Below are 13,044 nucleotides of genomic sequence, written 5' to 3'. Positions count from 1 at the left end.
CTGCTTGCCTCAGGAACGTTCCTCTCAGACTTTATTGGATATTATCCATAATGTATCGCATCTGTGATTGATTGCAATTTACATGTCGTATAAAACAAATGGCCGAGCCTGTACAGTACATCACGAGAGGACTGTGGACTAATATGTGTTAAATTAGACATGCAGGTGTCTACTCTATATTCCTTTCTCTCCCTTGTTCTATTTGCTCTGTGCCTACTAATGGAGGGGGGGGGGGGGGGGATTATGCCCAGCTATTTGTGAAAGACGAGAACTTTTTGGCCAAGAAAAATCGCACTGGAACAGCCCCCATAACGCTCCACCCCCTAACCCCCCACCTGTCTACTCCTGCTACACTGGGTAATAAGTGAACAGTACAAGTTCAACATATAGTTCCATTAGGAACCAGTCAACTGAGCTTCACAAACACCCCTCATTCCACTCCTCATTCCTCCCTAAACCCCTCCACTTTACCCCCCCCCCCCCCCCCCCCCCCCCAGTGCCAATTTCAAATTATGCCCATAAAAAGTCCTTGTCTATCTCAAAATTATGGTTTTACAGTGCCTTGCGAAAGTATTCGGCCCCCTTGAACTTTGCGACCTTTTGCCACATTTCAGGTTTCAAACATAAAGATATAAAACTGTATTTTTTTGTGAAGAATCAACAACAAGTGGGACACAATCATGAAGTGGAACGACATTTATTGGATATCTCAAACTTTTTTAACAAATCAAAAACTGAAAAATTGGGCGTGCAAAATTATTCAGCCCCCTTAAGTTAATACTTTGTAGCGCCACCTTTTGCTGCGATTACAGCTGTAAGTCGCTTGGGGTATGTCTCTATCAGTTTTGCACATCGAGAGACTGACATTTTTTCCCATTCCTCCATGCAAAACAGCTCAAGCTCAGTGAGGTTGGATGGAGAGCATTTGTGAACAGCAGTTTTCAGTTCTTTCCACAGATTCTCAATTGGATTCAGGTCTGGACTTTGACTTGGCCATTCTAACACCTGGATGTGTTTATTGTTGAACCATTCCATTGTAGATTTTGCTTTATGTTTTGGATCATTGTCTTGTTGGAAGACAAATCTCCGTCCCAGTCTCAGGTCTTTTGCAGACTACATCAGGTTTTTCTTCCAGAATGGTCCTGTATTTGGCTCCATCCATCTTCCCATCAATTTTAACCATCTTCCCTGTCCCTGCTGAAGAAAAGCAGGCCCAAACCATGATGCTGCCACCACCATGTTTGACAGTGGGGATGGTGTGTTCAGCTGTGTTGCTTTTACGCCAAACATAACGTTTTGCATTGTTGCCAAAAAGTTCAATTTTTGGTTTCATCTGACCAGAGCAACTTCTTCCACATGTTTGGTGTGTCTCCCAGGTGGCTTGTGGCAAACTTTAAACAACACTTTTTATGGATATCTTTAAGAAATGGCTTTCTTCTTGCCACTCTTCCATAAAGGCCAGATTTGTGCAATATACAACTGATTGTTGTCCTATGGACAGAGTCTCCCACCTCAGCTGTAGATCTCTGCAGTTCATCCAGAGTGATCATGGGCCTCTTGGCTGCATCTCTGATCAGTCTTCTCCTTGTATGAGCTGAAAGTTTAGAGGGACGGCCAGGTCTTGGTAGATTTGCAGTGGTCTGATACTCCTTCCATTTCAATATTATCGCTTGCACAGTGCTCCTTGGGATGTTTAAAGCTTGGGAAATCTTTTTGTATCCAAATCCGTCTTTAAACTTCTTCACAACAGTATCTCGGACCTGCCTGCTGTGTTCCTTGTTCTTCATGATGCTCTCTGCGCTTTTAACGGACCTCTGAGACTATCACAGTGCAGGTGCATTTATACGGAGACTTGATTACACACAGGTGGATTGTATTTATCATCATTAGTCATTTAGGTCAACATTGGATCATTCAGAGATCCTCACTGAACTTCTGGAGAGAGTTTGCTGCACTGAAAGTAAAGGGGCTGAATAATTTTGCACGCCCAATTTTTCAGTTTTTGATTTGTTAAAAAAGTTTGAAATATCCAATAAATGTCGTTCCACTTCATGATTGTGTCCCACTTGTTGTTGATTCTTCACAAAAAAATACAGTTTTATATCTTTATGTTTGAAGCCTGAAATGTGGCAAAAGGTCGCAAAGTTCAAGGGGGCCGAATACTTTCGCAAGGCACTGTATGAATGTGTCTAGCCCACCGTGACACCCAGACCACCCCCTCAAAAAGCAGGGCTGTGAATGCTAGGGGACAGGAATACATTGGCTGGATCATGAGAGGGTGATACAGTATATAGGACAAACAGAGGGGAAAGTAACAAAGTAATAACTGACTGGCACTATTGGGCCGACCCACACCGAACTTTTAAGCACAGGTCCAGCAATTATGGTGGTACACCTCGACTCTGCTTGGCTCCGTATTGTCAAAAGAATACAACAATCAATGGCTTACAGGTTATAGGACATGGAAAATGGAGACGAGTAGTTTGACCCAAAATGTAAATGATAAGGCTCTGACTCTATAAACAAAAGACTCTGACTCTATATTCTGATTGACATATTAATCAAAAAGCAGGCATTGAACTTGATTTTAGGCCATCTCAAATTTTACTAAGCTAACATATGGAATTGTTTTAAGATGCTCATGCCAAGGATAATTTAGCTATTTTAAATAGAATTTTAGGACCCATTAAGGTATCAAAAAAATGAATTACAAATTTTTGGGGGATAAAACATTGAATTTGTCCTCACTGCTATTAGCTCATATAAATACATTGAATAACAGCTTCATACAACAGATAGTTAAAACATATAAAGGAATTTAACCAGTTATTTTAGGAACTAAACTATCTCCATATACAGTATACAGCACATTCGGAAAGTATTCAGACCCTTTGACTTTTTCCACATTTTGTTACATGAAAGCCTTATTCTAAAAAGTATATTTTTTAAATTCCTTCATCAATCTATATACAATAAACCATAATGACAAAGCAAAAACAGGTTTTTCTAAATGTATATATAAAAAAAATGAAATATCACATTTACATAAGTATTCAGACTCTTTACTTTGTTTAAGCACCTTTGACAGCGATTACAGCCATCAGTCTTCTTGGGTGTGACGCTACAAGCGTGGCACACCTGTATTTGGGGAGTTTCTCCCGTTGTTCTCTGCAAGCTCTGTCAGGTAGGATGCGGAGTGAAGATTTAGGGTGGTGGCCTGTTGGAAGTTGAACCTTCTCCTCAGTCTGAGGTCCTGAGTGCTCTAGAGCAGGTTTTCTTCAAGGATGTCTCTGTACTTAGCTCCGTTCATATTTCCCTCGATCCTGACTAGTCTCCCAGTCCCTGCCACTGAAATAAATCTCCACAGCATGATGCTTCCAGGACCATGCTTCACTGTAGGCATCAATCTTAGTTTCATCAGATAAGATAATCTTGTTCCTCATGGTCTGAGAGTCCTTTAGGTTCCTTTTGGCAAACTCCAACTGGCTTCCGTCTGGCCACTCTACCATAAATACCTGATTGATGACGCAGATGCTAAGCTACAGGACTGTTTTGATAGCACAGACTGGAAATTGTTCCAGAATTCTTCCAATGTTATTGAGGAGTTCATCACATCAGTCACTGGCTTCATCAATAAGTGCATCAATGATGTCGTCCCCACATACATACCCCAACCGGAAGCCATGGATTGCAGGATTACAGGATTACATCCACACTGAGCTAAAGGGTAGAGCTGCCACTTTCAAGGAGCGGGACTCTAACCTGGACGCTGTAACAGCTTCTACCCCCAAGCCATTGTGAAGAATCAACAACAAGTGGGACACAATCATGAAGTGGAACGACATTTATTGGATATTTCAAACTTTTTTAACAAATCAAACTGAAAAATTGGGCGTGCAAAACTATTCAGCCCCTTTACTTTCAGTGCAGCAAACTCTCTCCAGAAGTTCAGTGAGGATCTCTGAATGATCCAATGTTGACCTAAATGACTAATGATGATAAATACAATCCACCTGTGTGTAATCAAGTCTCCATATAAATGCGCCTGCACTGTGATAGTCTCAGAGGTCCGTTAAAAGCGCAGAGAGCATCATGAAGAACAAGGAACACACCAGGCAGGTCCGAGATACTGTTGTGAAGAAGTTTAAAGCCGGATTTGGATACAAAAGATTTTTCAAGCTTTAAACATCCCAAGGAGCACTGTGCAAGCGATAATATTGAAATGGAAGGAGTATCAGACCACTGCAAATCTACCAAGACCTGGCCGTCCCTCTAAACTTTCAGCTCATACAAGGAGAAGACTGATCAGAGATGCAGCCAAGAGGCCCATGATCACTCTGGATGAACTGCAGAGATCTACAGCTGAGGTGGGAGACTCTGTCCATAGGACAACAATCAGTTGTATATTGCACAAATCTGGCCTTTATGGAAGAGTGGCAAGAAGAAAGCCATTTCTTAAAGATATCCATAAAAAGTGTCGTTTAAAGTTTGCCACAAGCCACCTGGGAGACACACCAAACATGTGGAAGAAGGTGCTCTGGTCAGATGAAACCAAAATTGAACTTTTTGGCAACAATGCAAAATGTAAAGTTTGGCGTAAAAGCAACACAGCTCATCACCCTGAACACACCATCCCCACTGTCAAACATGGTGGTGGCAGCATCATGGTTTGGGCCTGCTTTTCTTCAGCAGGGACAGGGAAGATGGTTCAAATTGATGGGAAGATGGATGGAGCCAAATACAGGACCGTTCTGGAAGAAAACCTGATGGAGTCTGCAAAAGACCTGAGACTGGGACGGAGATTTGTCTTCCAACAAGACAATGATCCAAAACACAAAGCAAAATCTACAATGGAATGGTTCAAAAATAAACATATCCAGGTGTTAGAATGGCCAAGTCAAAGTCCAGACCTGAATCCAATAGAGAATCTGTGGAAAGAACTGAAAACTGCTGTTCACAAATGCTCTCCCTCCAACCTCACTGAGCTCGAGCTGTTTTGCAAGGAGGAATGGGAAAACATTTCAGTGTCTCGATGTGCAAAACTGATAGAGACATACCCCAAGCGACTTACAGCTGTAATCGCAGCAAAAGGTGGCGCTACAAAGTATTAACTTAAGGGGGCTGAATAATTTTGCACGCCCAATTTTTCAGTTTTTGATTTGTTAAAAAAGTTTGAAATATCCAATAAATGTCGTTCCACATCATGATTGTGTCCCACTTGTTGTTGATTCTTCACAAAAAAATACAGTTTTATATCTTTATGTTTGAAGCCTGAAATGTGGCAAAAGGTCGCAAAGTTCAAGGGGGCCGAATACTTTCGCAAGGCACTGTAATTCCCTATTTCTTCTGAAATACGTTGAAATTCATCCCCCAAAAATTAATTTTACAATATTAATTGAGAAAATAAAGACATGGCATGGACAAAATTATTGTAACCCCGGAGCTATTACTTGGTTGCACAGCCAACAAATGCTTTGTGTAGTCATCAATTAGCGTGCTGCAACTTTCTACTGGCCTTTTTAGCCCAATCTTCAGCAGCAAACTACTCACATTTTTCAGTGTTTGAGCAGTGCCCTACAGCAACTGTCGTTTTCAGCTCAAGCCATAGGTTACGGATGTGATTCAGATCTGGACTCTTCACTGGCCACTCCAGAACACTCCAGCATTTCTTCTTGAACCATTTCAGGGTGCCTTTGATGTGTGTTCGGGGTTGTTGTCCACAACCTCCAACAGAGAAACCGTTTTTGGACATTAGGTTGATCATTGGACTAAAATACACCTGATTATCTGCTGATTTCATAATGCCTTGCGCATGTTCAAGGCCCCTTTTGCCAAAGGGAGCAAAGCAACCCTACAGCAGTATCAAAATTATCCCATCTTTGATTGTAGGGGGAGTGTTATTTCACGCACACACACACACACACACACACACACACACACACACACACACACACTCACACACACACACACACACACACACACACACACACACACACACATACACAGGTAAACACACACACACACACACACACACACACACACACACACACAGACACACACACACACAAACGATCACACACACACACTCCTCCTATATCTCTCTTCAATGCACACTCGCGCACACCCTTAATCGCACTCACCTCGTCCCTCCTTATCTGTGAAATTCATTGTTACATATGCCTACAATATTAATTCATGATTTGGAAGGCTTACGGAGGAGAGTGTCAGTCAAGTCTGAAGAGGACACATTAAAAGATCCAGACTGGAGTGCTGTGTGCTGCTGCTACTGGGAAAACCTTGTTCGCACCATCACTGAATGCTTTCACCTCTATCTTAATCACAAACACGCACAAATATTGATGCATTCAGGCACACATACATAGAGTACATGCACAGCACACACACAGCATGCACACAAACACAAATGCTAGCACACATACATGAAGCAGAAACATGTACCATATGTCAACCTACAACTGCCCCCCTACCCTTGCACCTGTCTGTTTTTGTTTTTCCCCTGTCAGGGCCCACATGATTATGTACAGGGGAGTATATGCAACAACAGAAGACGCTCCAAGATACACAGGCAAGTAAAATGGTAATGAAATGTGTAATTGTAAATTCGGAGCATCTATGAGAAACTGGCCTCTGTCACGACTTCAGCCAAAGTTGGCTCCTCTCCTTGTTCGGGCGGCGTTCGGCGGTCGAATTCACCGGCTTTCTAGCCATCGCCACTCCATTTTTAATTTATCCATTAATTTTGTCTTGTTCCCTGCACACCTGGTTTTCATTCCCCAATCACACTACATGTATTTATTCCTCTGTTCCCCCTCATGTCTTTGTGTGTCATTTTCGAGGTGCTAATTCTGGTGTGCGTTTATTCCGTGTTTTATATTCACGAGGTATGTTTATTTGTTTGTACTTTATTGTTGTGACTGTTTGTGCATTTTTGCACTTTGGCATATTGGATGGAGGTTTCAACGCAGTGGCGTCCGTCTGTTGGTTTCTCCTGTCTAAATAAAGTGCGCACCGGTTCACAACTCTCTGCTCTCCTGCACCTGACTCTGCTCCCAGTACGCACACCATTGAGAGCCTCTCTGGGCTCCTGCATTTAATCAGATTCCTCTACATATTACACCCTATGGGAGATAGTGGAGATAAAACAACATCCACCACCGTTTACTTTGGCAGGAAAATGAAACACAATTTACATTGCATTGAGGTGATTTTCCAGTCATATTTTCCTATAATGCTCTCATTATAGGTCAACAGATGGACAGTAGGATGGTAAGACTAAAGTATAATATTCTATAGATTGACAAAAGGCGATTTCAAACCCACTTTGAAGCCCCTTTCTGTCTCTCCCTGCTAAGGCAGAGACAGAGGCCCGGTAAGGCCAGAGTAAAGCCAGAGGCTCTCTTTATCGCTCTGCCTTCCAGCCCCAGAGCTGTTCTGGAAAGTGATTAGTAGAGGGATCCCACGTGGGTCAGTATCTGCAGGAGGAGATCAGTGGAAGATATTTGAAAGTGTCTGGAGTCCCTTTGTAGTGGAAGCCTATGAGGTACAGATAGGAGGGATGGATGAATTTGAAAGGAGAGATGTTAAGGTAGAGAGCGAAACAAGGGATAATGGTTGTGGTTGTTAATAAACAGTACAAAAGTTTAACCTGTTGAATCTATGGGGGCGCTATTTCATTATTGGATAAGCGCAATATTTTGTCACGAAAAGATGCTCGACTATGCATATAATTGACAGCTTTGGAAAGAACACAGTCTAACGTTTCCAAAACTGCAAAGATATTATCTGTGAGTGCCACAGAACTCATGCTACAGGCGAAACCAAGATGAAACTTCAAACAGGAAATGAGCAGAATTTCTGAAGCTCTGTTTTCCAATGTCTCCTTATCTGGCTGTGAATGCACCAGGAACGAGCCTGCGCTTTCTCTCGTTTCTTCAAGATGTCTGCAGCATTGTGACGTATTTGTAGGCATATCATTGGAAGATTGGCCATAAGAGACTACATTTTCCAGGGGTCCGCCCGGTGTCCTTTGTCTAAATTGGTGCGTAATCTTCAGTTGCGGGCATTTTCTCCTGGGATTCAGGACAGAAAGCACACTTCCAAGAACGATATATCATCGAAGAGATAAGTGAAAAACACCTTGAGGATTGGTTCTAAACAACGTTTGCCATGTTTCAGTCGATATTATGGAGTTAATTTGGAAAAAAGTTCGGCGTTTTGATGACTGGATTTTCGGGGTTTTTTGGTAGCCAAACGTGACGCACCAAACGGAGCGATTTCTCCTAAACAATCTTTCAGGAAAAACTGAACATTTGCTATCTAACAGAGTCTCCTCATTGAAAACATCTGAAGTTCTTCAAAGGTAAATTATTTTATTTTGAATGCTTTTCTGGTTTTTGTGAAAATGTTGCCTGCTGAATGCTAATGCTAATGCTAACGCTAAATGCTACGCTAGCTAGCTACTGTTACACAAATGATTGTTTTCCTATGGTTGAGAAGCATATTTTGAAAATCTGAGATGACAGTGTTGTTAACAAAAGGCTTAGCTTGAGAGCTAGCATATTTATTTCATTTCATTTGCGATTTTCATGAATAGTTAACGTTGCGTTATGGTAATGAGCTTGAGGCTGTATTCACGATCCCGGATCCGGGATGGCTAAGTGCAACTGGTTTTTAACCAGGTTGAAATAAAAAACTGTGAAGATTGTGTGTTCCTCTTAATTTGAATTCATTGGAAGCAAAACCATAACTGGGAAAAATGCTCAAAACAATGTTCACAAATCGAGGTCAAAGACTTCAGGGAATATAACTTCTAAATACACCATAGTAAAAAAATGACGAGCTCTCTCGCTCTCTCTCATTGGAAAAGTAATAGGAATATGATATAAGGAGGCAATTTGCTACATTGAAATCAGCAAACAACTTTATGGTGCTAATTATGCTTATTACTGTGTAATTTGCTCCATCCCCTACAACTTCACTTCAAACAATGCTCGATCAACAGAACATGAATTGATACTTACATTTCTGAATGCAGCTTGGCTTCATCTGGGCCAAAACAATGACTGCAAGTTGGGGAACCCTGCCATAGGAGAACACTTTGAAGAGCCCTTTTTAGTTGCAGGTTGCCCTTTAGTTGCCCTTTTGGTTCCATGTAGAATATTTTTCGACAGAGGGTTCTACATGGAACCCTTTTGGGTTCTAACTGGAACCAAAAAGGGTTATCCTATGGGGACAGCCGAAGAACCCTTTTGTAACCCTTTTTTTCCTAAGACTGTACTGTATTTTGCGAAACATGCAGCACTGCAATATTCTCCTAAACTAAAGATGAGCATGCTGCAGAATGACTATTGATTTATGAATGGATGAGAGAGCCATATCAAGACATGTATGGGTTTGATTTGATGGAAGATTGTTTCTTCTCAGCAGGTAACCATTTAATCTCCAATATGCACACAGTTTGTATTCTACAGTTTATAAATGCATTATTTAAGTTGATGCATCACATATAGTAGAGAGAGACAGAATGTTGAATGAAATAGAAATATGTATTTCGTACTGCCTAAATACCATTGGTGAAGGCCACAGTGCAACCCTACAGCAACAATAATCATGTTTGAAGCTCTTTTAGTCGGCTTTTCATGTTTTCTTTCAGTTGCTAACCCCACACAAAAGGAAGAGGTTCCCCTCTCTCAATAGCCTATTTAATGTGTAGGTGTTAGGAGTAGGAGGATCATTCACAGCCAGGAACTGTGTGCCAGAGAGAGGGGCTGCGTTCGCTAGCCTTAGTGAGCAAATGAGATGGGCAGGTTTATAGCGTTGCTGTCTTCTGTGTACGTTATCCCTATTGTTGAAAAAGTCCAAGATCACTCCAGCAATAAATTCCCCCAGTAATTTGGAGGTTGTAAAATGAGTGGGGGACATGGACAAACCACTTTGGATGTAATGTAGCATTGAACTATGTCACACAGGTCTTCAAGCGTGTTCTTTAGCACCCATAATAAGATCAAAAATGTTTCTCTATTTCACATTATTAATCTATCTGGATCATAATGGGATGCATAATCTTATGAATAGATACATTAATTATGGATTCATGCAAATATGAGAGGTTGTAATTTACAGAAATTGTGTGCGAGTCAATGTTCGTACTCCCATAGAAATCGAATTAGCTTAATAACAAAAATCACCATAAAAATCTGTCAGTTTAAGCTAGAGATTTCTCATTCTACAACATCCGCCGATGTTGCTCTTCCACATCTGCTGTGAAAGGTGACAGTGATATTGCGATGTTTGTCAGACCATTAGACATCCAGAAAATCGATCTTCTTACAAAATCATTTGTAATGTCCGAACGGTTTGGTCTACATACCATTCGGACGCTATGGAAAGATGAGACTCTCATGAACATGATGGTGTTCACTGTTTTGCTCTACAACCCCCACAAGGGCGTTGGAACTATTCTGAAGTAGGTATAGCTGATCTGCCAACTTCTGTCTATAGCATCCGAAGAGTTTGGATAACACTAATATGAGCCCTCTGTGGAAAGGTGAGACTCACAGTGTCATGGCGTTGGCCTGGCGGGTAGGTTTATGACAGTCATAAATACCTCTTCCCCCCTTTTTCCTCTCTCTACCCTACTGATGTTACATTTGCAAAACCCTTGGTTAACATAGAGATTCTGGGAACATCAGAAGGTGGGGGGAAATGAACTATATTCTGGTAATTCGACCAATTGAACATATGCGGTGGTACTTAACCTTTCTGATCTCCCCATCCCGGATCCGGGATCGTGAATACAGACTCAAGCTCATTACCATAACGCAACGTTAACTATTCATGAAAATCGCAAATGAAATGAAATAAATATGCTAGCTCTCAAGCTTAGCCTTTTGTTAACAACACTGTCATCTCCGATTTTCAAAATATGCTTCTCAACCATTGCAAAACAAGCATTTGTGTAACAGTATTGATGGCTAACGTAGCATTTAGCATTAGCATTCAGCTGGCAACATTTACACAAAAAAACAGAAAAGCATTCAAATAAAATCATTTACCTTTGAAGAACTTCAGATGTTTTCAATGAGGAGACTCTCAGATAGCAAATGTTCAGTTTTTCCTGAAAGATTATTTGTTTAGGACAAATCGCTCCGTTTTCTGCGTCACGTTTAGCTATGAAAAAACCCCTGTATCCAGGATTATGTAAATCTATCAGCAAGCTCATTAGCATAACACAACGTTAAACAACACTGTCATCTCAGATTTTCAAAATATGCTTCTCAACCATAGGAAAACAATCATTTGTGTAAAAGTAGCTAGCTAGCGTTAGCATTTAGCGTTAGCATTTAGCGTTAGCATTAGCGTTAGCATCCAGCACGCAACATTTCAACAAAAACATAAAAGCCTTCAAATAAAATCATTTACCTTTGAAGAACTTCTGATGTTTTCAATGAGGATACTCTCAGTTAGATAGCAGATGCTCAGTTTTTCCAAAAAGATTATTTGTGTATTAGAAATAGCTCCGTTTTATACATCACATTTGGCTACCAAAAAAAATCAGAAAATTCAGTCCTCAAAACGCGAACTTTTTTCCAAATTAACTCCATAATATCGACTGAAAACATGGCAAACGTTGTTTAGAATCAATCATCAAGGTGTTTTTCACATATCTCTTCATTGATACATCGTTCTTGGACACATGGTTTCTCCCCTATATCAAATGGAAAAGTACGAGCAGCTGGCAATTGCGCACCGAATTCCACGCAGGACACCAGGCGGACACTTGGAAAATGTAGTCTCTTATGGTCAATCTTCCAATGATATGCCTACAAATACGTCACAATGCTGCTAAGACCTTGGGCGAACGACAGAAAGTGTAGGCTCATTCCTTGCGCAATCACAGCCATATAAGGAGACAATGGAAAACAGAGCTTCAGAAATTCTGCTAATTCCTGGTTGATGCATCATCTTGGTTTCGCCTGTAGAATGAGTTCTGGGGCACTTACAGACAAAATCTTTGCAGATTCTGAAACTTCAGAGTGTTTTCTTTCCAAAACTGTCAATTATATGCATCTTTTCGTGACAAAATATCGCGCTTAAAACGGGAACGTTTTTTATCCAAAAATGAAATAGCGCCCCTAGAGATCTAACAGGTTAATGAATATGTCGTCTGTTCGGTTGTCATCTGAAACGTTCTCATCAATGAAAAGATGATATAAACTCTACAGTGGAAAGTCTACACATCAGAGTTATCAGATTCACATGGAATTGTTGTTCAATTTAAATGTTTGAAAATGACATTTTGTGATGGAATGAAATGTGATTTTAGCTTCTAAAATGTGAGATTTGGGTTTTCATGAGATAGGGCTCTGCTCAATCAGTGGCCCGCCCCTGTGAAGGGACATGGGCTGTAAAACTTTTCAAACACACCCTCCTCTCCACGCCCTCCTCTCCCTTCCTATATAAGCCCTGGACGACAATATAACCCCCTGTTCCGAGGATGTGGGGACGACGGTCCGATGTCAGAATGGTTCAGATAATAACTACAGAACGATGCCAACATCAGCGTGAGCTTTGGTTGCGAATGGTATGAACTTTGAACTCTTATTCACTACAGAAGTGATACCTCCTAGACGTTGAGTTAGCAACAGCCGCTGCAAACGAGGGTTAGGAAGAAACAGACAGAGTATCCCGTCTATCAGACAACAACGTTACTACAACGTATCCAATTGACAACCAGAGACATTCTTCAAAGGACAAAGGACTCGGTTGGACAACACGGACTTCAATCTACCACCAACCTACAGACGCGCAGCTCAGAGTAAATATTTATTGCATTTTTGCGCCCGGCCCACCACAGGAGTCGCTGGTGCGCGATGAGACAATGAAATCCCTACCGGCAAAACCCTCCCTAACCCGGATGACGCTAGGCCAATTGTGCATCGCCCCACGGACCTCCCGGTCGCAGCCGGTTACGACAGAGACTGGGCGGGAACCCAGAGTCTCTGGTGGCACAGCTGGCGCTGC

General features: G+C 41.5%; 1 long non-coding RNA gene across 1 annotated transcript in view; it reads right to left on the bottom strand.

Annotated features, from left to right (window-relative positions):
* The window catches only part of LOC149980888 (uncharacterized), a 180,359-nt gene extending 168,289 nt beyond the window's left edge, over window positions 1-12,070 (bottom strand). The window contains exons 1-2 of the long non-coding RNA XR_016483203.1: window positions 11,443-12,070; window positions 11,076-11,137 (exon numbers count right to left, since the gene is read on the bottom strand). This is a non-coding gene — a long non-coding RNA (uncharacterized LOC149980888). The remainder of the gene's footprint in view (window positions 1-11,075; window positions 11,138-11,442) is intronic.
* Between the last annotated feature and the right edge of the window lie 974 nt (window positions 12,071-13,044).

The sequence above is a fragment of the Oncorhynchus mykiss genome, chromosome 9, assembly GCF_057628025.1.
Source record: "Oncorhynchus mykiss isolate SJ-2025 chromosome 9, ASM5762802v1, whole genome shotgun sequence".
NCBI classification, from domain to species: Eukaryota; Metazoa; Chordata; class Actinopteri; order Salmoniformes; family Salmonidae; genus Oncorhynchus; species Oncorhynchus mykiss.
The sequence above is the reverse complement of the archived record's forward strand: the minus strand, read 5'-3'. Positions and strand labels throughout refer to the sequence as shown.